Raw genomic sequence first — 27,007 nt, 5'->3', positions numbered from 1 at the left:
CCCTTTCCTTTACTCGTGTGCTTACTCCAAAGTCACCTCCCTCAACCCCGTAGTGTCTCCGCTCGGAGAACGACTTTCATAAGTCTCACTACCAGCGGCCACGGAAAACAACTGACACCGGTCCGAATTCCGTCAGCCTCCCTCTGCACAGCAGTCCACAAGAATGTGGCCACCTCTATCCTCACTCCCGTAGTGCCCCTATAAAACCCACTTATAAGTCTCACTACCACGTGATGCGGAAAACAAGCAATGCCTACTTGAATCCCCCCAGGAAACAGAGTCCCCTGCCACAAGACTGAGTCCCCTACCACAAATAAACAGAAAACTGGAATTCCACCAGCCCCAGCGCTCGGGGTTGTGGTTACCAAAAGAAAACTGGAATTCCCCCAGCCTCAGCACCTGAAGCTGTGGGTTACCACGTGCACTAAGAAGCTAGCTAGGCTCTCAAAGTGTCACAAGAAGGATCACAGGAAATTATGAGTCTACACAAAATCCACAGTTCCAACAATCCTCTTTTTCCTTACAGCCACAGCCACGAGGCTCCTAAAAGAGGTAAACAGGCAAAGAAGACCCCCAGGAACGCATCCACAGGTCAACCCCCCTTTTTCCTTACAACCACAGCACCGTGGTTCCTAAAAGGGGTGAAACAGGCAACAGAAGACCCCCAGGAACGCATCCACAGGTCCACCCCCCTTTATCCCAAAAGGGGTAAAATACAAACAGATAGACAGACAAACTGAAGACCCAGGCAAGTCCCCTCAGGTCCACCCCCCTTTATCCCAAAAAGGGGAAAACAAGCAAAACAGAGAACCCCAGGCAAAACCCGCAGGTCCACCCCCCTTTATCTCAAAATGGGGAAAAACAAGCAAACAGACACTCAGCCCGGGCACCTAAGCTAAAATAGGCCAATACAAACACACCCAGGCAACAGATAGACTAAAATGCAGGTAAACAAGTGAGTAACGAGACACCGGGCAAGATATTACCTGTCTTTGATGTCCTCCCGGGAAGCAGTCACAGACACGTGGACGGGTCAATCAAAGGGGCCGGAACATACCGGTGGCTCTGCAGAAGTCTCTACCGTGTACCTGGAGGTGATCAATCTCCTTTCCTTCCCCCTGGATTCCTCCGTCCACCCTTGTCTTCCTTAGGACGGCTCACCGGCCGGACATAGCCCGATGCCCCACGTTGGGCGCCAAAGTTGTTATGGTACTTTTTAGCAGTAAACCAAAATGTTTAAATGTCTATCTGTTCCTGTCCAAATTAATAAAATTGAATTGCGTATATACGCTGAAGTAATTAAGTCTGACACACAAGGTTCAGGTTAAAATAACTTCGAGAAAATTTATTGGCAAGTGATTAAAAAGCGGGCGCGCAGGCCCTTTTAAGAGGCATTTTACGTCATCATTGATTATTAGAATATCAGCAAATAAACATCATTAATTGGATTAATTGTTAAGTGTCGGGATTAGTGTCCACCTATCAATATTATTAATTGGCTCAAAAACTAAGTGGTTAGTCCCGTGCCCACCCACCAAGAGGTGGGATTGTTCTGGACACGGGTGGGGACAAAGGGGTCTTGAGCGTCATTTTACACGGTCGGTGATCTCAGGCCTCGTGGCCAGGTGCAAGGTCTCTTATGAATAGAACATTTCATTACTACTGTGTTCTCATGGCCTTCAAATTATACTATGTTGCAAGTTAAGGAAAAGTCAGCAATTCCTGTGTTAATCATGTCTTTGTAGAAAATACAGTCTTTGTCTATTGTATTAGATGTGCTGGGAAATTCTGTCAAGTAAGGTAGTTTTAAAATGAACAAGTTAGGTTATGAGGACAAAATGGAGGAATGAAGAAGTCAGGTTAGGAGGACAAAATGGAGGATTCACAATATGAGGTTAAAATGGAGTTAGTGCAATAATTCAATACAAGTACAATAAGGATTTTTAAATAATCCCACATCATGTATATATATATATATTTTTTTTTAAATATTTTTATTTATATATAGGTATATATATAGTGATATATACGTATATATTTATGTATATAGATATATATTATTTCGTTCTACGTGTATTTTGATATAAATATATATATATTAATATCACAATACAGTTAGAACGAAATAACACGCATCTATATATTTTTAAATTATTTATTTTTAATTATTTTTGTAATTTTATTTTTTAACGTATTTAATTTTTTTTTATTATATATAAATATATATATATAACAATAATTATATATATATATTTAATCAGTATCAGTCTACGTGTAATTTGATATTAATATATATATAAATATATATATATATTAATAGTAAAATACACCTAGACAGTGTATGTGTGTGTATGTATATGTGTATATATATACTTAGATCATATATATATATAATATATATATATGATCTAAGTATATTATTTAATTTTTTTTACACTTTTAACATTATTTTATTTTATTTCCAGCCAGCAGGGGGACTAACTGTCATTACAGTTAGTCCCCCTGCTGGCAATGCCTCAGCCAGCTAACCCAGCTGCGATCGTCGGCGACCGGGTAAGTAACAAAAAAACGGAGGGCGTACTATTACGCCCGGTGGCGTTTAGAGCCGCTTAAAATAGGGGTAATAGTACGCCCTCCGGTCTTAAAGGGTTAAAGGAAGCGTTATTCTGGATATATGCTCCTGCGCCTTACACTTCCCAGTAATACCCAGTTTAGGGCTCTCATTCCTTTTTTATATAAAAAAAGTGCACTGTAGTTTTCAACATATATTCTCACACCTGTTTATGATGTGCTTGTCATTTATTAATTGTGATATTACAATGCACTTCAAAAATAAAGAATTTATAAAAAATGAGACAATCAAAATAACTTGGAATATATATTTTGCAATGAGACGTGTAAAATATGCATATTTATTTATAGAGAACATATCCAGATAACTTTCTTTGATCTATCTCGCGTCTCCTGGTTACAGCCCCAAACTGTAGCAAACACAGAGGGATAGCTGAATCTGTTGACAGAGTCCTGCGCTGATTGGGATGTGACAGGCTTCTTAAATATTCAGATCTCCCTACTGGGTAACAGGAAAGGCAAATTCCTCTGTTTTTATAGAAAGCACTCTAACCAGCGGAAACAGTACATGGCCTTACTGGCTTTGGTTACAATGATATAATTACGAGAGTGAATAAACTGTACTAATTGCGTGTTATGAAGTTCAGGTGAAAGGGTCACTGCAGTAGGACTGTTGAAGAACATTGAGGATAAGTAGGCCCTGTAGCCTGTCAGCATTGTACATTATTATCAGATATATAAGTGGAGCCAGGAATGTGCTCTGTGCAGGATACATATCCCATCCAGTCACTGACAGGAGGAGAGCTGTGATAAGATGAAACAAGGATCAAGAGTTTGAGGTCTCAACAGCAATACAAGGGTTGAAAGTTCAGGCAGTGTATTTAATAGAACCTTGACGCAATCGGTATGCGCAAAATCAATTACAAAGGCAAGCGCAGTGTTGAGGCAATTATGGACCAATCTCTAAAAAGATAACTTGTCCATTTTATCCACAGAGAAGATGTAGCAGACGCATTTAACTCTTCTGTACATAAGCTGATATATTTGGAAGCAATGTATGGTTTTACCATAAAATAAAAAAAAAAAACATTCTTGATTTCAAAATAGCAGTCATATTTTTTTTTGGATTAATATGCTTTTTCCAAATACGAATTATTATGTCCTTTAATATTCAGGCCTTATTTATAAACATTATACCTGTTGTGTTTTGGCTAATAATATGACAAGACAGGGGTATATTAAAATAGATGTCTTTTGTGGAGTCAGAATGTGTCTGTTCACATATTGCATCTGCATATGTAAGTTGACTCAGTGGCTGATACATCTTGAAACTGATTGCAAAAGCTCAAGACAGAATTAACCATACCCATTAAGTGCTTGACATCAGGTACAATTAGAGGTGGAAACATTTCCACTCTTGTGGGGTTTTTTTTCCCACTCTTAAGTCATCTGACCTTATTGCATGCCTAGTGCATAGTGCATCATTTATTTTGCCCAACATGAGCTCAGTAAAACACCTAAAGAGATATATTATTGCAATGGACATTTAAATCTCATAGCAAATGATTTTTAAAAATACAAAAATACTGGAGGCAATTTGAAAAAACTTTCCACAGTGAGTAAAGGGCACAGCATATAAATTTGAAAGTCCCTTAAAACCCCTTAAGGACACATGACATGTGTGACATGTTATGATTCCATTTTATTCCAGAAGTTTGGTCCTTAAGGGGTTAAATATATGAGAGACGGGGGCGGAGCCTGACTAGCTAGCAGAGCAGACACATGTTTGGCAAGCTCCTGAGCACAGTCTGCCTATTCTATCTTTTACACCTGCCACCCTGCTATCTTCAACGCAAAACGTGACTTACCGCGTAATAGGGATTCTGCTGATTCGTATGGTACCAAACTCGGAGCTGTACTGTTCCAAGAAAATAACATCTCGTTATTTGCGGCCTACAAGCTGGAAAGGCGTTGGAGGGACGGCCGCTCTCCAGATGCCACATCCTCGTTCACATCGCGGACTTCTGCTCACCCCCCTCCCCTTTGGACTGGTGGGGTCATCCCGGTCCCAGGATATCTCAATCACTGCTACTCTTAACAGGGGCGCCACGTGGATTCCAGAATGCTGGCAACCGCAATCAGAGGCGATGCAGAGACCCATGACCCATATGGCCACAACCTTGGCAAAACTGGACCACATCTTCATTAAATTCTGGGCTACTCTCGAGGCAAGCAAGCAGTCTGCCCTGACACCCCGACCACACATCTCCTACACCCCTACTGAACCCTCCTACCTGCTCCAATCTGCATCAACCTCACGATCACCTGATAATCCTGAACCTACACAGCGGATGCCAGGGCAACACAGCGTCACTCACCCCTCGGGACCTGGAGGACCTGGAACAGAGCCAGCGGCAGTACTGACTCTAGCTGGAATCCGGAGACCTGGGGCATTACACCTCATGACCCCTCAATATAGCGGCTGTTGCACCAGAATGGAGATATGGCACCCGACCTCAGACCTCTCCTCAGTGCTCCAGCGCCAGTTACTCTTACTGTCACGGCTGCTAGTGTGGTCCAACACGCAGAAACTATGTAAACATATACATATAAAAAGAAAGGAAAAATAAAGGAAAGAGCGTAATCCGGACCTTAGAATGGCCGGACTAATACGGTAGAGATAGAGAATGGTCAAAGGGAAAGCTGAGGTCAGGGAAGCCAGAAATACTCAAATACCATTTAAACAAGCCAAAGTCAGGGGAACCAGAAATCAGAATAACCAGGAAAAGCCAAGATCAGGATACCAGGAAATCAGAATCACAAAGATAAACGCACTCTCGGGAACCAGGAACAGGAAACCACGACAGGGCAAGGTACTGGGGTGTATTAGGGATTTAAATATCCCTCTCTAGGCTCTGATTGGTCAGAGGGTGACCTCTGACCCCAAAACGTGCGCGTGCGTTGACGTCGTGACGTCACGCGCATGTTCGTATAATTTTGGGGGGTGGAGCCATGGATGGACGCGACCACATGGTCGGCGCCATCTTTGATTTCCCAGAGCGGCGTGGAGGAGCGGTTCCCGGCTCGCCACTGAGCAGGTAAGCTCAGTGAGTTGGTGCGGTCATGTCGGTCGGGCACGGACGCACATGGCGGCGAGCCGGGGGCTGTGACACTTACCCATATGGAATCTTCCTCACAGAGCCAAACAGTCTTCCAGCCAGCTGGGCATCAGATGAAGCCTGAAGCACACCCTGGCAACCCTGCCGGCATAGGCTTTCTACTAGTTTAACTACCATGCGGTGGACTCCTGCTTTCTATTTCTATTTTATTTTCCTCCTCTGCGTTTTCCCCTGCTATAACAGCATACTTGTTCTTTTACCTCAAGCAATGCGCATAACTAGCATGTTTAATTTTTACCTTTTCAATTTTCTCAAAATGCATTACTCTAACATAAACTCTCACACTTGTTACTCTACTGAAGCAAAATGTCAATTTACATAACCTTTTGTTTCTACTCATATCTACTAATCTTCTGACATAATTAGCATCATCCTGTTTATTAATTTTAAAAAAGTGCAGCTCAATCTTTTGTCATGATAATGTAAGCATCAAATTGTCTGTTAATGCTATCGTGGCATCGGAGACTTGTTTGTACTTCATTTTGCAGAGCAAAAATAAAGAATAAAAAAAAATATATATGTGAGAGATGCGTACAGGCACTGTAACTGCCGAAGCTTAAATTAAATAAAAACACTGCATTCCTTTTTAGGAGAGGTCTCAGAGGTGGTCGTGAAATGCGTCAGATTGTTTTACTCTCACTCTCCCTTCCCCTCCTGTAATGGCTTAATCATAATGCGGCTTCAATAAGGTTCTTTTTTTTTTTTTTGCTTATCTCTTGTGGATTGAGACAATCTTTTCTTTGGATGAGGAATCCAGTATTTTTATTTTTTATTTTTTAGGAAATTAAGTCAAATATTTAAACCAATTTTATATAATTTATTTACATTGCAAATTGAAAGTATTATTGCTTTTGAAAAACAGAAAATGGCTCAGCACTCTTCTTAAGAGATTTTCAATCACTGCCGCGTCTTACAGGAACACTCTAACGTTAGAAATACAAATGCTACATGCTACAAATAAAGCATTTTTACTCACTTTTCTTCCCACTCCACACTGGTCTCACCACAGCTGTCTCTCCCCTGACTGAGGTCATCGGTGACGATGATCTAAACCAATCTATTTCTTCCCCATAAGCAGGGCCGGATTAAGAGCACATTGGGCCTGGTGCTGACAATTATGATTGGCCTAATTACAGAATCTTATCGACCAAAAAACACTAAAACAGTCATACCTCCCAAGCGTCATGTATCTAATGGAGATGGTGTTGGAGGGAAACTCATAGGATGCAGCTATAAGAAAACACATACTCTATGCTAATCTCTCTCTAATTTATGCTTTCATCTTTCAAGTAAATCCATAACCCCTAACAGCAGTGTCCAGTGAAGCAGGAAGTCAAAGGGTGGGGTAAAAGGGTTGGGCCCCTGGTGCGAATTACGTGACCAGACCTGCCAAAAGGGGAGAACATGCCCAAAAAGGGGGCATGTTTGTCCAAAGAATTGGAAGGCCAGCCTGGCATGAATGCATGTCAGGCTGCGCGCCAATCTTGCAGGCTGTCCAACTAAGGGCATACTAAGCAGGCAGAACCTGAGTTTGACATAACTGCGTCTAATGATGCTCTCACTGCATGCTTTCTAAGGACTGTCCCCTAGCCCTCGCTGGTCCACTTGTCTCCTTACCTTCTTATTAGCAGGCAGAAGTTCCTGGTATATAGTCTGAGACAGAGAAAAGGTGTATGTAGTGAGTGTAGAAGAAAGGGGATATGCCACAGTGTTAGAGAGACCAACGTCTGCATTACTGCATTGTCAGCCAGTCCACACAAGTTTTGTTCACATAAATCCCTCTTAAGATTCCAAACTTAAAGGGACACTATAGTCACCAGAACAACTACAGCTTATTGTATTTGTTCTGGTAAGTAGAATCATTCCATGCAGGCCTTTTGCAGTAAACACTGTCTTTTCAGAGAAAATAACTCAACTGGCCACTCCTTAGATGGCTGCTAGAGGTGCGTCCTGGGGCAGTACTGCCTAGTGTGCAGCACTACCATTCAGTGTCTCCACCCTCTGCATGCAGACAATGAACTTTCCTCATAGAGATGCATTGATTCAATTTATCTTTATGAGGAGATGCTGATTGGCCAGGGCTATGTTGGACTTGTGCTGGCTCTGCCCCTGATCTGCCTAGTTGACAGTCTCAGCCAATCCTATGGGGAAGTATTGTAATTTGCTCAGACCACCACTTCTGATGATGTCAGCAGGCAGTCAGTTCAGAGGCAGAGCCAGCAGCTGCAGACTTGAATACAAGTTATATTTTACTATACTTAGGGAGGCAAGAAGGGGCCAAGTGGTTTTAACATAATAGGGTCAGAAATACATGATTGTGTTCCTGACCCTATAGTGCGCCTTTAAGCAAGAGTATGTGAAGAGTAGTTAGGGTTGCCACCTTTCTTGGAATAAAATACCAGCCTTAATCATTTGTGTAATCACAAGGAGTGACATCAGAGAAAATTCTGTAAAATCACCAACAAACTACTCACAGTTTGATTCTGCTGTATAGATGGATTGCTCCCAGTGTCTCAGTCTCGCAAGTCATCCAGTGTCTCAGTGCCCCTATGTATCACAGTGTCAGTGTCCCCATGCCGCCCAGTCCCCTAGTCTCCCAGTGTCTCAGTGTCTCCATTACTCCCAGTGTCCCAATGCCTCAGTGTGTTCCCATGTCACTAGGATACTGGGGACACAGTGAGACATGGGGACACAGTGAGACATGGGGACACAGAGAGACCCGGGGACACTGAGAGACCCAGGGACACTGAGAGACCCAGGGACACTGAGAGACCCAGGGACACAGAGTCATGGGGACACTGGGAGACATGGGGACAATGAGACATTTAGGGAAACTGAGAGAAATGGGGACACTAGGGACACAGACACTGGGAGACATGGGGACACTGAAACATTTCGGAACACTAAGACACCAGGGACACAGAGACATGGGAACACAGACACTGGGAGACTAGGGGACACTGGGAGACACTGGGGACACTGGCTGGGAAACAGACACTTGGGGACACTGGGAGACATAGGGATAGTTGTGGACATAGATATGAGGACACTGAGACATATAGGGACACTGGGACACATGGGGACACTAGGCACACTGAGAGACATGGGGACACTGAAACATTTGGGGACAGTAAGACACTAGGGACACAGAGACATGGGGACACTGGGAGACTAGGGGACACTGGCTGGGAGACATGGGGACAGTTGTGGACTTAGACATGGGGACACTGGGACATATAGGGACACTGAGACACATGGGGACACTAGGCACACTGAGAGACATGGGACTCAGACACTGGGAGACTTGGGGACACTGAGACACTAGCGAGACTGGATGGGGGACACTGGGAGAAATGGGGACACAGTGTCTTCGTGTCCCAATGTCTGTGTCTCCCAATGTCTCACAGCATCCCCATATGTCTCAGCATCCCCATGTTTTCCAGTGTCCCCAAGTGTCTCAGTGTTTCCAGGTCTCCCAGTGTCTGTGTCCCCATGTGTCCTAGTGTTCCCATGTGTCCCTATGTGTCCCCTAGTGTCGTTGTCTCCTAGTGTCTCAGTGTCCCTTAGTGTCTCAGTGTCCCCATGTGTCCCCTAGTGTCTCAGTGTCCCCATGTGTCCCTGCTGCCTTTCCCCCCATCCCTCACTTACCTGAGCTGTAGAGCTGTAGAGCTGCTGTCTGGACTCTGTGCTGTGTTGCTGCTCCCCTATGGATCAGTAAGTAGTAGAGAGAGGCAGGAAAATGCTGTAACTTCCTATCCCTGCCTCTCTCCACACACAGTGACCCCTACTGGCTGGTGATGGTATTGCAGAGTAATCTAATTATTTTGAGAAAAATACCTGCATTTGTATTGCTGGTATTACTGCAATACCGGCACAGCAGCCTCAAATATTGGCTGTGCCAGTAAAATACCAGTCAGGTGGCAAACCTAAGAGTAGTGTGTAAAAAAATAAAAATAAAAAAAAAAAACATTTTTTTTTTTTAAATGGGCCTATTCCATGGGCCTGGGCCTGGAGCTGCAGCTCCAGCAGCCCCTATGTTAATCCGGCCCTGCCCATAAGGAAGCATTTGGGGACAACTGCACATGTGCAGCAACTGCTGCACTGTACCAATCAGCATTTCGTAGTAGAAATCCATTAGCTTAAAGCATTTAGTTATTAATATTATTTTTTATAAAGTGCCAACAAATTCCGCAATGGGTATTTAATGGGATGGGATTGTTGTCTTTATGGTAGGACGCTGTAAGTAATGTCAAATTCATTCTAAATAACGTGTTTAGAACAGTCTGGCAAAGTAAATAATTTATCATTTAAACTGAGGTTTGATTTCACGGATCACGTGTTTCCCTTCTATAAGGCAACTGTAGTAGATGATGAATTAACAATGTATTGTTGGGAGTTCTATAGCCAAATACGTCAAATTGCAGCCTCCACATTTTACTCCATATATTTGGAAATGTAATGGATGTTGTACTTCTGTATCAAACACAAGCACAAAGAACCCCACGACAATGAAGAATTACTATCCATCAGCATACAATATTATAGTGAACGCATGACTGATATCTGTTAATAAGGCATGCAGTTATGAGAGTGTAGAGTGCTTAATGAGAAAAACCTGTTCCCCTCCATTAATTTTTATGTGCAATAACTTTTGGTGTGGTTTGGGTTTGTTTTCTATGCCTATCCATCAGACCTTGGTCTTGCTTCAAGTTAACCATTGCATTTAAAATGTCATTAATTTATTAAAAATATATTAATTCATAACCCCTGAAAAACTGAAGATAATCTATATCATCATGACAATCCATTATAATAAACTGTTCTTTAAAGGGACACACCAGACTTGAGCTGACCAATTAGTATTTTTTCCCAACAGTACTGTTCTACCCAGAGAGCACTATTGGTCGCCTCTCTTTATTATTCTCTTTGAGTGTTGAACATACCTTTGAAGGAAGAAGTCTGCACTATATCCCATAAGCAGGGATCATACCGCTGTACGCTTTCCACACTAGAGCTAGCTATAGTTCTAATACATGTGAGTGCATTACTATCTTATTTTATCATTTGTTGTATCCTATTTGACATACCACACCATTTGGTTTTCTATTTGTTTTATCTTTTCATACTATTGGATCCACCTGGGGGAAGGACCTCGGGGACATTGTTCCTGACCAAGCACTTTACAGACGATTTGATCTAAGGAAGATCTATTCAGCTAAGACTTTTGTATTTGGATTACCCCCATATTTTATTATATATTTTATTGGTCTATTTTGGCGCAGCCTTTATCTTTGTTTTTGTTTCTTGTAGTTGGCCACCAGGTTTGCACACATCTCAGGAGGATTTTGTCCCACTCCACTTTGCAGATCCTCTCCAAGTCATTATGGTTTCGAGGTGGACATTTGTCAACTTGAACCTTCAGCTCTCTCCACAGATTTTCTATGGGATCATGGTCTGGAGCCTGGCTAGACCACTCCAGGACCTTAATGTGCTTCTTCTTGAGCCACTCATTTGTTGCCTTGACTGTGTGTTTTGGGTCATTGTCATGCTGGAATACCCATCAGCGAACCATTTTCAATGCCCTTGCTGAGGGAAGGAGGTTCTCACCCAAGATTTGACGGTACATGGCCCCGTCCATTGTCCCTTTAATGCGGTGCAGTTGTCCTGTCCCCTTAGCAGAAAAACACCCCAAAGCATAATGTTTCCACCTCCATGTTTGACGGTGGGGATGGAGTTCTTGGGGTCATAGGCAGCATTTCTCCTCCTCCAAACACGGTGAGTTGAGTTGATGCCAAAGAGCTCGATTTTGGTCTCATCTGACCACAACACTTTCACCTAATTCTCCTCTGAATCATTCAGATGTTCATTGGCAAACTTCAGACGGGCCTGTACATGGGATTTCTTGAGCAGAGTGCTGCAGGATTTCAGTCCTTCACGGCGTAGTGTGTTACCAATTGTTTTCTTGGTGACTATGGTCCCAGTTGCCTTGAGATCCTTAACAAGATCCTCCTGTGTAGTTCTCGGCTGATTCCTTACCATTCTCATGATCATCAAGGTGAGATCTTGCATGGAGCACCAGACCGAGGGAGACTGATAGTTATTTTGTGTTTCTTCCATTTGCAAACAATCGCACCAACTGTTGTCACCTTCTCACCGAGCTGCTTGGTGATGGTCTTGTAGCCCATTCTAGCCATGTGTAGGTCTATAATCTTGTCCCTGACATTCTTGGACAGCTCTTTGGTCTTGGCCAGGGTGGAGAGTTTGGAATCTGATTGATTTATTGCTTCTGTGAACAGGTGTCTTTTATACAGGTAACAAGCTGAGATTAGGAGCACTCCCTTTAAGAGAGTGCTCCTAATCTCAGCTCGTTACCTGTTTAAAAGACACCTCAGAGCCAGAAATCTTGCTGATTGATATGGGATCAAATACTTATTTCACTCATTGACATGCTCAATTTACAACTTTTTCGACATGCGTTTTTCTGGATTTTTCTTTTGTTATTCTGTCTCACATTCTTAAAATACACCTACCATTAAAATTATAGACTGATAATTTCCTTGGCAGTGGGCAAACGTTCAAAATCAGAAGGGGATCAAATACTTTTCCCCTCTCTGTATAAGCATTATTTAATTTACGTTTCTATGATGCAATAACCTCAGACACCGAGTCTAGAACAGTGAGACAGTGCATTCAACCACCCATCTGTTTCTGAACAGGTGCAGACTGGCAGAAGTGATACTGGAAACTCAGTCATGGAACACAAAACAGCTCAACATTTTAGAAAGATTGGCAGGCTAAATGTAAATTGTTTCGATAAATTTGTCAAGTATTTTAGGTCACACATCCAACACGCAGGTATATCAACAAAAGTATCTAGACTATCTAGCAAAAAACAGGTAATTAATCATACAGAGCCATATAGCTTAATAGACAAGAAATTATATGGGTGTTAGTATTAGGGTTTCTAGCTTCTAGGATCATTGGAAGAGATGTATAAATGTGTTCTGTTCAAAAAACAGGTGCAAAATGGGGAGGTCATTTGCCTGCTGAAACTAAGAACACTTTTTAAAATAGAGCAGTTTGATAAATATCCAATGTTTCAAAAATATACTAAAACAAAATCAACTTATTCTATATTTTGGAGATTTTAATTTGTGATTTCTGTATCTTACCCTACCTTGTGCCTTAAAGGAGCACTCTGGTCACCCTAGCAACTTCATCTAAATGCCTCCCCTCCTCCCCCCTTTCCCCCTAACCCCTCCCCCCCCTCCCCCCCCCCCCCCGGGTGCACTCTTACCTTGAGGGGTTAAACCATTCTTGAACAGTTTAAGCAAAGATTGCACCAGCACCGATCTTAAGGTTCATCCGGCTTCTCAATCTGAGTTACAGGAAAGCCAGAGTGCCACCCGGCATGGGCACCGCTGATTGACTAGAGCAATCAGCTGATACTCTAAGCCAGACAGTAGCTCCCCATTCATGCAAAAGGCAAGTATGACCAAGGGGCCTCCTGGCACCATAGCAATTCCATTTAGATGAATGTGTTATGGTGACTGGAGTGTCCTTTTAATGTACTTATTTCAGCACTGCCAGAGCAGCCTAAGTGCTAGCATAGTTATTCTAAGTTTAAAGAGTTTAAGGTGGTTTTAAAGTGAATTCCATACTTTTTTACAAATTGGCAGCAATGGAAAAACCCTCCATGTCAACTATATTTCTAGTTTGGCTAAATTAGCTTAAAGTTTAGAATTAGCTTTGGATTTTCAAAATGAACACTTTAGTGGATAACACGGTCCAAGAATTAGCAGGAATCTCCTCTCTATTCATTATATAACCTTCTAAACACCTGGTAGTTTTTTTTTTCTTGTAGTGCTGGTGTGGCAGTAAGCATCACGAGATAAGAAAACCCACCATAGATTCCAAGGATCCCAGCCCAGACTTACTTCTATACATATCCTCTTGTTACACAGTTACATAGTAACTGTCAACTTCCACCTCTAAACACCTCTTTGTTAATGCTGGTGATCCATCCATTGTTGCCACAAAAAAAAAAAAAGGAAATAAAATTCCTTCTTGATGTCATAATGGCAATAATATTTCTCTTTAGACCAACAACCTGCATATATACATACTCACATAGATTAGCAGTAAAACCTTTCATGAACACATTCATTATTCAATCATCAAAGAGTACACAGGACATTGTTCAATCATCAAGAGGTTTAAGGGCTTTTTGAATAAGTGTGCTCTTAGTTGTGATTAGGATTATGTTCCGGTTATGGGGGATGGAGGGAAGGGGCTAGTAAGGAGAATGGTGGGAATGAGACAGAAATTATTGTACGTAGTGAAGTCATTGCTACAGAGCAGGAACGTAGTTAGCACAAGGCCAGCAAGGCAGTGTATAGCCTTGTGGGGTTAGCAGATTGCTGATCCATTGTTAATGCATTTGTGTCTATGTTTATGCTATGTGTCTGTTATTTACATACATACATTTTATTGTGACCAGCCTAAGGCACACCTGTGCAATAATCATGCTGTCTAACCAGCATCTTGATATACCACACCTGTGAGTTGGCTGGATTATCTCGGCAAAGGAGAAGTGCTCACTAACACAGATTTAGACAGATTTGTGAACAATATTTGAGAGAAATACGCATTTTGTGTACATAGAAAAAGTCTTAGATCTTTGAGTTCAGCTCATGAAAAATGGGGGCAAAAACAAAAGTGTTGCGTTTATAATTTTGTTCAGTGTAGATAGCTGACCACTATGAACACACACTGCAGTAAGAAGTGGCATTGCTGTTTCCCTGGCATTGCCTCCTCATCTCCTGCTCTCATTTTCCAATTAGCCGCTGTGTCACAGGTTCTCCCCTCTCCTCCTTCCGAGGTCAGTACTTCTCTCTCAGGCCGGCCTCCTCCTCCATCTTCCCAAAGCTCTGGGGTTCAACATTGAGCAATGGGTTTTCAGCTTCTCACTGACCAAAGTGTGAAAAAGGTGGTCAACGAGAATTTGAGAACTGGCCGTGGTTGTTTCTGCACCCATTATCCTAGTACTCACTAAGATCTGACTGTGAGCGGGCTAAGTAACTGATCACTGCATGCTCACACAGCCCGTAGATAAATCACAACCTTATTCCTGCTCCTTTCCTTTCAATAATATCCCACTTCCATTTTGTTTTAAAATTACTTGCACAGCTAGCATATAATTGCTTAAAGAACTTCCTCAGAACAGCTTTGTATGGCTGATTTGACCCCTAGAAATATGTTTTTTTGCTCTTTAATATCCCCTGAGGACACCCACTTCTACCAGTTTTGAATAAATGTCAGAAAAGTTAAAGGTTGCATCTCCTTCCTTTCTTTCTTTCATCATTTCACTACCACAAGCATTTAAAACTAAGATGCTTTGCACCATGTTGATTTTAGAAGAAACTATTAATGATGTACGGACTGATAAATAAATAAAAGCGTCTACCAATATTTTTTCCACTCTGTGTTGGTTTGGTTCATTGAAGTTATTCTCCTAGCATAGGGTTCCTTTTTCGCATACAATTGATTTGTAATTGGGGAAGCCCATATTAGGTTTGACTTTTTTTTCCATACTTTAAGGGATATTCTAAGCACCATAACCACTGTATTACATTAGAGTAACCCTGTTATGATCTCAGTGTTAAGACTCAAATCTATAGATGCTTTGCAAATCTAGCACCATGCTATGAGTATAATGCCAACAGTGTACCTATACTCACTTATTCACTGACTACCCATTTCCTTGCCATGAAAGTGGCACTGACAGCTAAACCTGCAACAGTTACACACATGTACAGCTGTAACTCACATCAACAAGTAAAAGGTAAATATGCAGTGTTCATATATAAGACAATTGTCTCATGGTAGGACGTTTGAAAACTAACGTGTCACTTCCTCATTTTAGGGAGATCAACTTGTTTCTAAAGTGACCTGCACATGTGAATGCCTTGCAGCTCTGCAATTCAAAGGAGAAAAAATGGTTTATTATTGTAAATTTACTAAACAAGGTGTACAAATGTTACGCGGCTGAAAAAGAAAGACACCAAGATAATCTGGTTAATAGATCATTGTTTCCATAATACTTATAAAATTGCAAGCACATGTTAGTGACTGCAGTGTCATTCAAGAGTGTTGAATAACCATGTCCAGGAGAGGGTGTCTAATGTAGAAAAGTTGAAGAGTTACTATAATCCTTTTTTACTATGTGTAAAAAAAAAATAAAAAAAATGTATACTGCCATATTGAGAACTACTATCTATGTCCACTCCCTTTTTAACATCAAAACCTGTTAAAAGAATCCAGACCCGGGTGAAGCTCTCCTCGAGAATTTGACTCTCAGTGTCATACCGCATCCATTCTTTCCTCTCCATGCCCTGAGCCTGGAAGAACACTATACTACTGATTTTTATAATAGTTGACTTGAAAACTGTCTGATGTAAAATTAGAACCCCCCCCCCCCCCCCCCCACTAATATCCTTCTTCCCACTCTTCCCCATAGCAATATCTATGACAGAAGATAGTCACGGTCTATCTTTTGCAATGATGAGGCTAGTGGAGGAGAAGTCGAGAAGACAGAGGCTGCAGTATCAGTAACTCAGATATGGTATGGATGGGGAAAGGGGCATCTGGATATCAATATATGGACCAAATGGGAGATGGGGAAAGAGAGGGGAAAAGGGAAAGAGAGAGACATAAAAGGCAGAGTTGCAGAAACAATGGACGGGAATGGAGAACAACAATAATTCACAGAAACACACACACCCATAAAAATACCACACTATCTTGGACACACTTTGCAATTTCATAAAAATACACCCCAACAGTCACACACAGCCATGATACATAAATACACCATAACATTAACACACTGAACAAATACATTTTACTTTCTCACACACATATATTGCCAGGCTAAACAAACACAGCCCCCCCATTCACACACATACACACCACAAATACACCCTAACATTCACACACAATGCCACACCACAAAGGGTAAAAATTGTGTTTTGGAGAGTGATGGATGGTTTGGGATAAATTGGCTAATGTGTGGTGTTATTAGCTGGGCCTTAATTTAGTCCCAGACCAATCCTGATCTCAGCCACTACATAGTGTTTTTTTTTTTCGTTTTTTTATTTATTTTTTATATTCTTTATTTTTGAGTGCACATGTTTTACAGATAATCTTTCAATGCCCCAGCAGCACTGATTAGGCAGTTAGTTAGACATCGCGTATATTGGCTACAAGGCATTTGAGTATTCTGCATATTTTTCTTTTAAGCAGTGTAAATTACAAGCTAAGCAAAGCATGTCTAGGTTATATATTAGACAAGAGAAACTAGTCGATTCAAAATCCTAGGCATGTTGATAGAGGTGTGAAAACAAGAAAACATATTTAAGATAGTGTTTTTTTTAAAAGGGTTTAAGATCATTATTAATTTATAAAGTCTTATTGATCATCACATAGTGGCAGCCTAATGGTTCACAAAACAATGGCATCGTGAATGAGGATTTCCTTAAATTGTTTGTGGTAGGCTCTGGAGACTTCACTTGATCCAGGGTCTTGTTTAATTTAAGCAAAGAGATGACTGCCACAACATTATCAGTAGTAAGGGTCATGAGGGCTTTGTCACTCAGGGTCAGAAGGGAACTTGCCAAAAGGAATGTTATCCAAAGAGTGTTTGCCATATGCGTAATGAAATGAAACAGTGAAAGTAGAAAAGATTTTAAAAATTCTCTATGCTCCATATGATTCCTGTTATAAACAAAGACATTTAATATACCGGTAGCTTATTATATCTATTGAGTCGTAGTTGAAGAACAATACAAGAATAGGGTATTGAAGTAGACAGATAAAAAATATTTACATATTATCATTATTTTATATGTGTTATTGTGAATTTTAAAATAATATCCTTAACCTTTCTGTATTATTCATATACTTTTTCTGCCTATGTGACGTGAAATGAACACTCCAAGAACCTTATCCACTACAGCACTCTGTAGTGGTTATGGTGTCAGCAGTACCCTGGCACCTTTTCAGAGTAAGCAGTCAAACTTTTTGAAAACATACTGTACCTGACTTCTCCTGCAGGAAAAGCCAAGTTTCTCCCCTGAGCTAAGCACGGCTTGATACAGGGCTGTGCTCATTTGCTGAGAGTGCTCAACTGATGGTCTCAGCCAATGACATGGCCTTGCGTAGCCATTCTATACATTCTTGCATATTATTCTCCTTGCAAGAGAATCTGGACTCAGGCCTAGAGGCCGAGCACCCAGGGAATCCCAGGTATGTTCACTAATCGTTTTAAAAATGGGCTGTAGTGGTTATCTAGGGATAATTATGGGGTAAAATGTATCTCTGACAGTTATGATGCTTAGAATGTTCCTATAACATATGGTGCACTTACTTACACTGTGTGAGAATAAAAATAACATTTTATAATGAAAATTATCATAATAAAGATTTTTATAGATATAGCAAAAGAGGCATATATTGTGGCTGCTAACTGATTACAGTACCCTATCCCGCATATTGTCATATTGTCATATTGCCACGCATAAAAATCAGCTTGACATGCGCATTGTCGTCTCTTTGGCCTATTCCAGTTATAACCAATTAACCTCCAATAAACACAGACACAAGGATTATTTGGCAAAAATATTCCACGGCTTTATTAATTATATATTATATATATATATTATATTATATTATATATATAAAATAAGATATAAAATTTAAGAGGTCATTGTCACCAACATTTGAAAAGACATCCCCCCAATTAACATAACTAAATACCCAGACAATGATCTCAAAACATATTTATATAATACAACCATATAACAGTGTAACATATCATAAATAACATAAACATTAACACAGCCACCCAGAGCAACCATTTCCAATTGTAGGGGCATACCAAGACACCCCTACACCATTATCGTAGCCACCAAGGGCATCCCTTTTCACTGTAGGGGCATACCAAGACACCCCTACACCATTAACATAGCCACCAAGGGCATCCTTTTCCACTGTAGGGGCATACCAAGACACCCCTACACCATTATCCCAGCCACCAAGGGCATCCATTTCCAGTGTAGGGGCATACCGAGACACCCCTACACCCCCAGGTTCGTAGCTACCGCCGAGCTCGAACCTACCACCAAATCTAAAGGTAAGTATTCCTCCTGACCTATCCCACTTACCAAAAACCGACCTACCCCCAATTAAACTAAACCATCCCCCGCCACAGCACAGAGCTTGACCCCTCAAGCCTCCTGAGCGCCCCCACCCCGAATAAACAAAGCCTGCCTCAAACCATCCTGAAAGCCCAAATTAAGAAAATCCAAACCCACCTCAGACAAATGAACCCCATCACGCCTGAAGTATCCCGGCAACATATCCTCCAGCTCCCTGTGTCTCACTACTACCCCCCAGATCTTTTAATAAAGATCGCCAGCAACTTATTGAACTTCCGTCTGTATCTTGCCATAGCTGCGAAATCCCTCGCATGACACCAATGGAAACGCGGTACCGTTTCCGACCAAACAATAACCACCCCGGGGAGCAAAGACCTCAACTTATCCACGTCCCTTTTAATCCCACGGACTAATTCCCTTTGCGGAACCAACCCAAAATCATTCCCCCCTGTGTGGAACAATATGAACTCGGGGACTTCCCCTTGCCCTATCCTCCGAAATAAATCCAAACACGTGTCTCTCCAACCATAACCCCGAAAACCAAACCACAACACACTTAATACATCCAACGGAAAGCCGAGCTGCGTGCCTTGTCTCCGAACTGCAGCCCTCCGTTCAGCCCAGTAGACATATGAGTGGCCTACTATCCATGCGACTCCACCTGAAATGAAGAGAAATAACTTATAACCACGGGGCCAACTTGAATTGTACCGCCATAACATCAACTTGGTTTATAATAACAGGTCAGGTCGTACATATGAACGGAACCTAAGCGATTCCCATCTCCCAATTTTCTTAACCAACTCGTCCCCCAAGCCTAATCTCGCCGCCTCTGTGGCAGCCCCGATCCTGAACGAGTGGGTGCCAAATTGCGTGGGATCCATGCCCAAGCGCTCCAAACCCAACTTAAAGAACCTGGTGAATTGTAATTTCGACAACGCCGAGCCGTCCGCATGGCGAAAAATTGAACCCCGCCCCTTTGGGCGGATTTCCACATATCGCTGAGCACAGCCCACCTGGCAAGCCTCCACCTGAGGTATAGCAGACAGCTTAATCGTCCGACCTCTCCCAAAGACATCAGTCTTCGAGCGCCGTAGCCGAATAGCTACTTCTGCTACCCCCAATTCCACGTCCTCGAACTGAAGACCCCCTTACCTAAGCTTACTCCCGCTTACAATCTCACTCACCCGAAATGCCCCGAAAAAGGCCCATACAAAAGCCACCTTAAATAGCAGGACCTCGAACAGCGAGAAACACAAACTTGGCAGGACCCCCAGTAGCTGTAGAAGCACCGTGAAAGACACCGGCCTCCTACTGTCAGGGACTGACTTCCCCTTGCGATAACCCTTAACTGCCTGCCGCACAATAAACGACTTTGTCAAATCCTCCCACCCACGGAGCTTGAAGAGAAACGCCAGTGCTGCCAAGTTCCGGCCAACCACTGCCGGGGAAGCCCCCCCTGCGAACAGCTGGCAGAGCAACCATAATAGAGTCTCGAGACGTACCTTTGCTGATACCATGTCCCCTGTACAGCCTACTGCTTCGTCCCACCTTTCCCACACTTTACTATACGCCGCCAACGTGCCCGGAGCCAACGAATCTCTGATCAGTCTTCCAAGCAAGAGGTCCCGAGCCGCCACATCTGATCCGGACATGGCAGACCCTCCCTTTGCGCGTTCGGAGCTTCCGCCCGAAATTTTTCCCACTGAAAGCGAGAAAGAGCATCAGCAATAACGTTTAAGAAACCAGGGACATGACGTGCACGAAAAACAATATTCAACTGCATGCAATACAAAACAAACCGACGAAGCAAGCGGACCACTGGGACCGATGACGCTGACAGATTGTTCACAGCCTCCACAACAGCCATGTTGTCTGTAAAGAAAACCACTCTCCTATTGCGTAAGACCTGGCCCCACAAGGAGAGTGCTACCACCAATGGGAACAGCTCGAGAAAGGCCAAGTTCCGAATCAGCGGGCTGACTGCCCACCTTTCGGGCCATTTTTCCGCACACCACTGACCCGCAAAGTAGGCCCCAAAACCTACACTCCCTGATGCATCGGTAAAGAATTCCAACTCGGGTGACTCAATACACTTTTCCCTGAAAAAGACCTTCCCAAAATAGTTATCATCAATAAAACAACCTAGTAAGTGGTGACACATTGGGTGGATGGGCAAAAGGCGGAAAGCCGCTTCTATATCCGCCTTAGCCAACAACGCTCCGCGTCCTGCCTCCCTTACCAGCTCGACTGCCTGGTCGAATGATGCGTAGGAAACAGAACAGAGAGCCCCGTCAATATTATCATTGACTGATGACCCTTTCGGGTATGACAAGTGGGGGATGAGGCGAAATTTTCCAGCCTCCTTCTTTGGCACTAAGCCTAGAGGGGAAACCCTGAGATCAGGCAGCGGAGGCTCCTTATACGGTCCCGCCATCCGGCCCAGGCGAACCTCATGAAGCAATTTCTCACACACTACATCATGATGTTCGCCTACTGAGCGCAGATTACGGAAACGAGGTGCCACCACCCGTTCCCGGAAGGGAATGATAAAACCCCTCGTAAATCCCTCAAACAACAAATGAGCATCCTCTCGTTTACCTTAGCTGTTTAGCCACGGTAGCATCGCGTCTACCTTCACCGGTGACCGACCCAGCGGCAGCGGATGGTGCTGAAGCACCTCCGGCCGAGTTAGTTGTTGTGGACTTACCCCGCTTGAAACACCGGTTGTAACCGTGCCCCCCACCGCATCCGGAGCATTCATGCTTAAAGCGGCATGAGGCACCCCACTTACATTGGCCCTCATTATAGAGCCAGCAAAATCCCTTCCTTTGCGCAGCCGACGAGGTGGAAGAGGCACCGCCGCCAGCCCCCCCTTGAAAGGGAGCCGCCTTCTGGGACATCATCAGCTTCATCCATAACGGTAGGTCCATCTGATCCCACCTCATTCCCGGATTAGCCGATAGCCTCTGGCGAAACTGCTCGTCGTACCGCCACCAGGCTAGCCCCCCATAAGTGCGGTAAGACTCCCACACCCCATCTAAGTAACAAAATAATTGAGAACATTTTTCAGGGGCCTTTTCCCCCAGCACACTCGCCAGTATGCAAAAGGCTCGCAGCCAATTCCCGAAAGTTTTCGGGATTTTCCTATACCTACGCTGCTTCTCTTCCTCCTCTTTCTTAGCGTCCTTTTTGTCCTCTTCCTTCAAATCTAGGTACTCATCTAAAGGGAGAAGGGAGAAGATCTCCACAAATTCACCTTTCCACAACCTTTCCTTAACCTCCACCTTAAGGTGACACCCTAGCGGACCCGCAAACGACATGTGTACATTCTGCCGTGCTGCGTCCGGAATCTCCCCCACTAGCATGTCCCTCTCCGCCGCCACTTCTGTGGCTACTGACCCCGCTGACGCTGCTGCCAACTCACCTGCCCCGCTCCCCACCCGCTCGGAGACCAGATTCACCCCCGACCCCAAACCCGACGATCCTGGCAACCAAGCCCTGCTAAATGAAGCCCCCTTATCCAGCCCTGAACTCCAAGATGTAAGGAAAGATTTTAAACCCTCTAATAAATCTCCGGAGTGTGGTGTACTGTGCAACTCACCGACCAAACCCCGTGGTGTTGCCGATCCTGGGGCTGCATCCCGAACATGGCGGATGGTCCTGGCGATGCTGCTGTAAAATCTCTGCCGTCCCGAGGCCTCCTGCGGCCCGCTGACCCGACTTCCAATGACCTGTGAACGAAAGAAGCACAACTGGGGAGGCCGTCATCAGAACCAAAATCCTCCCTAACCTCAACCCTTGCGCTTCTATGCGTACTGCTACTCCTGGCCCGCCGGCCCTTTTGGCCACACCTGTCCCCGGAAGAACTCCTGTCCCGCCTGTCAGGAGAGCCCCTGCTCGTTGACCTAGATGCACTCCCCCACGAGACAGGTCCCCGAACGGGTGAGCCGCGGTAACACCCAACCGAAGACTCCCCGCTGCTACTGCGCTGCCTGCTCCGCCGGTAACTCCTGGAGCGGTGGCGAGATCCCCTATCACCCCCCCTGTCTCTGCGCCAACTAACGGGGCTGTCCGACCTCTCCTGAGCGCGGCCTTCCCTGCCCACCCGCTGATCTGTCGGCCTACAGCGCCCCATCTCTGTGCCAGTTCCGGAGGGGGCCATGCCACTGCCTGCTGTGACCCTGCCACCCGTCACCAGCGCCCTATGATCAGTCCTTTTGCCTGTCACCTGCGGCTGCTGCGCTGATGGAAGGGGTGCTTGCGGCCTAGCCCTCGCTTGCTGCAACCTGCTGCGTGCTCTGGGTGCCTCGCTACCTGCCCTGGAATGGGTGGCAGGTGCTGACTGTCCCCTGCAGTCCAAGCCCTTACTGGCTGCCCCATCATCTGCGGAACCTGACCGGGTTAAGAGGGCCTCATTCGCCAACCCCTGTTTTTTACCCCTTTTTCCCCTAACTGCCCCAGGGGGCGACTCACCGCGGTTACTCTGTCCTGTGGGCTGCTCCCTGCTCCCAACGGGGCCCGCTGCTGGTAACGAGCCCGCTGCCTCTGTGTTCCTTGGCGCCATCTTGTCCTGACCGCACACCTCAGATGCTGCTTGCCGACCGTGGTGCGTGGTCGCCCCCGGGCCGCTACCTCCGCGGATCCTAGCCCGGCCGCCACTTCTCCTGTTGCAGGTCCCTGTCATGCCTGCTGATGGGCTGCGACTCCTAACCGCGCCAGCACCGGCATCAGGGCTCAAGCGTTGTGGAGGCCTGGTCCGGCGCGAAGTCCTACGCGCCGGCGCCGCCGACGGACCCGCCATGCTCAGTGCTGCCCCCAGCTGCTGCTCCATCCAAGCTGTGCCATGCTGCCGGATTGCTGCCTTCACGCCCTCGAGGATCGCTGCCATATCACTCTCAGCCACGGAATCCATCTGTAAGACAAAGAAGAAAAAATCCCCACCAGAAGCCAGCAACAGCTAACAACAGGTAAAGATTTCAAATTAAAATGGAACCCAGTTTTAAAATGGCGAATATTTATATGACTAAGCCACTCCCCTTTTACCAATTGACCAATCAAGTAACACTCCTCCATAGGCCTGCCTCCTAGCTCTGTCAAGGCCCATTCCACCTAGCTTTGCTTATTCCATGGGCTTCAATAAAATGCTTATGATAAATCTTCACTGTAGCACCTTGCCTTTTGGCAAACAGTTGAAACTAATGATATTACATAATACTTCAAAGTAGAATATGAGGCGCCGTGTGAGAACCAAACTTTTTATAATAGCCTCCCCATATATTTTTTGTTATGCTTCTTAATAAATTAAGAACGTGAAGACAAGTGTGAGTTGTAAACCTTAATTTACTATATGATAACTCTTGTTTTATTGCATCGTGTACATGTTGTCTGTTCAAAATAAAGAATAATAAAACAAGATGACTATTCGGACTGGGCCATAGGTAAGAGTAAGGACTTGGATTAAATTAATTGATACTATGTTAGTAAACTCTCATATACAGCTTGGAGTCTAGATTAATGGCCTTTTGGAAAGATAATAATGACGGACCCACTTTACATTTTAAGCCTCCGAAAATATTTTGGAAGAATAAAAATACAAGTATTTTTTTTATTTTTTATTAAGGGTTAATAAGTATGTAGGGGTTTAGAAAAATGCCCCTCTCTGTCTCAGATTTCTTTTGCCTGAAGCTCAAGGTGCAAGGTGAGTTGTTAGTGTAGGACCCTCCTAACATGTTTGCCCTGACATGGCAGGTGGGCTTACATCTAATGGCCATTGGAGTTACTAAATAACCTTCATTTATTTAAAGATGCAGAGGGATTTGCGCTACTTGTCAGGTAACTCTTTTTTTCTTTGCTTGTTTTGTATGTATTAGGTATTATGTGTGCTATGGTCATTGCTGCCGCCCAGGAGTAGTAGGAGTTTGAGCGCATGACTTATTTTTGTGTATTTGTATTCACTTTTTGTATCACACAGCCATGTTACAATCCTGCCACCCATCCCATGTGTTCCCTATTAAGGGTTAATAAGTACCCAATGTACAGCGCTACGGAATGTGATGTCGCTATATAAATAATAAAATAATAATAATAATGTAGGGGTTTGGAAAAATACCCCTGTCTGTCCCCTTAGAGATTTCTTTGCCTGGAGCTGAAGGAAGCAAAGTGAATTGTTAGTGTAGGACCTACCTAAAAGGTTTGCCTTGACGTGGCAGGTGAGCTTAAATCTAATGGCCATTTGGAGTAACTAAATAACCTCCATTTATTTAAAGAGGCATAGGGGTTTGGGCGCCATTGCGCAGATAACTCTTTTTTTCATTAAAAAAAAAATGTTTGTACCTTTTAGAAGTTTACCATAGTCAGTACGGCTTTTGAAAACACGATCTGCCCACTAACAGGTAGATGTTTTTGACCAGAGTCCAGCTGCTTCTCATGTAGTATCTCATTGCTACAAATATTCCTATTTTTTTAACTTACAAGATTCTGAGTTAAATAATCCTTCCTTACAAGTGGAATGCCTTCCACCCGTCTCTAACAATAAATGTTAATATGTAATGCCTTGTTTTTAACGATCTTGCAATCTTACATGAACTTGAAATTCTTATCTAAGACATTCATCTTCCTCTTTCATAACCACCCCTCACTAACGCCTACAGGTATTCCACCTTGGAGTATCTTGTTTCTGGAATTTACAGGCTCCATCACTATTACATAACTTCTTTAACTGTGCAGTGTAGTTACAGATTGCATGTTCATTGAAAACTGCGCTACATCCAACTGTCAGGGTTATTCACAAAGTAAAACTTTTAAGTGAATTCAAAGTGAATTTAAAATATAGGTGAAAATAACCAAACTGGAGAAATGTGGCTATGTTTTCAGTTCAGCTACTCTGGCCTTAAATTTGAAATTTGTTTGCAATAAAAACAAAATATAAAAAATAAAATAAAATTTTAAATTTGCTTTGAATTCACTTTGAATTCTCATCTTAGTAAACAAGCCTGTAACTAAATTCTCGACCATAAATTATCAACCAACTGCACCCCATACAGACAGTACTAATTTAATAAATTATTTACCACCAACAAAAGTTACTGACTTTCCCACAGTCAGAGTATCCTCTTTTTGGACCAACCACTAACACACCTGCAACCCACCTGGGGCCAACTTTTACAGTTTACGTAATAAAACCCACTTCCCTTTTCAGAGAAGCCAGTTTGTCGGGTTTACATAAACCATGGTTTAAATTCATGTTCCTTGATTTAAAAAAAAAAAAAAGAGAGAGAGAATTTTATATTTCATTTTTTTTCCCTGCTATGCTGTAAGCTGTAAGCACTGTCATTTAGGAGTTAAATCACTTTGTTTCTGTTTATGCATCCCTAGTCACACCTCCCCTGGCTATGATTGACAGAGCCTGCATGAAAAAAAAAACTGGTTTCACTTTCAATCAGATGTCATTTACCTTAAATAATTGTATCTCAATCTCTAAATTGAACTTTAATCACATACAGGAGGCTCTTGCAGGGTCTAGCAAGCTATTAACATAGCAGGGGATAGGAAAATCTTAATTAAACAGAACTTGCAATAAAGAGAGCCTAAATAGGGCTCTCTTTACAGGAAGTGTTTATGGAAGGCTGTGCAAGTCACATGCAGGGAGGTGTGACTAGGGTGCATAAACAAAGGGATTTAACTCCTAAATGGCAGAGGATTGAGCAGTGAGGCTGCAGGGGCATGTTCTATACACCAAAACTGCTTCATTAAGCTAAAGTTGTTCAGGTGACTAAAGTGTCCCTTTAATCATGTTCATGCATTTATTTTTCCTGGAAGAAAAAGCAGAATACAAATAGTTGTGAATTATCTATTCTTTCTAATGCACTGTGTGTAATGCATTACACTAATATGCAAAAAACAACCAATCCAAACTATTTGTTTTGTTGTTTGTGTTTGTTACTGTGAAAACCATATGAGCCTAGCAGTTCTCTCTTATACACATTATTACGTGTACATGTTACCTTTATGTAAGAGGGTTTAAACTCACAGTTACTA

This window comes from Pelobates fuscus, chromosome 7, assembly GCF_036172605.1.
Source record: "Pelobates fuscus isolate aPelFus1 chromosome 7, aPelFus1.pri, whole genome shotgun sequence".
NCBI classification, from domain to species: Eukaryota; Metazoa; Chordata; class Amphibia; order Anura; family Pelobatidae; genus Pelobates; species Pelobates fuscus.
This window is presented reverse-complemented; position numbering follows the sequence as displayed.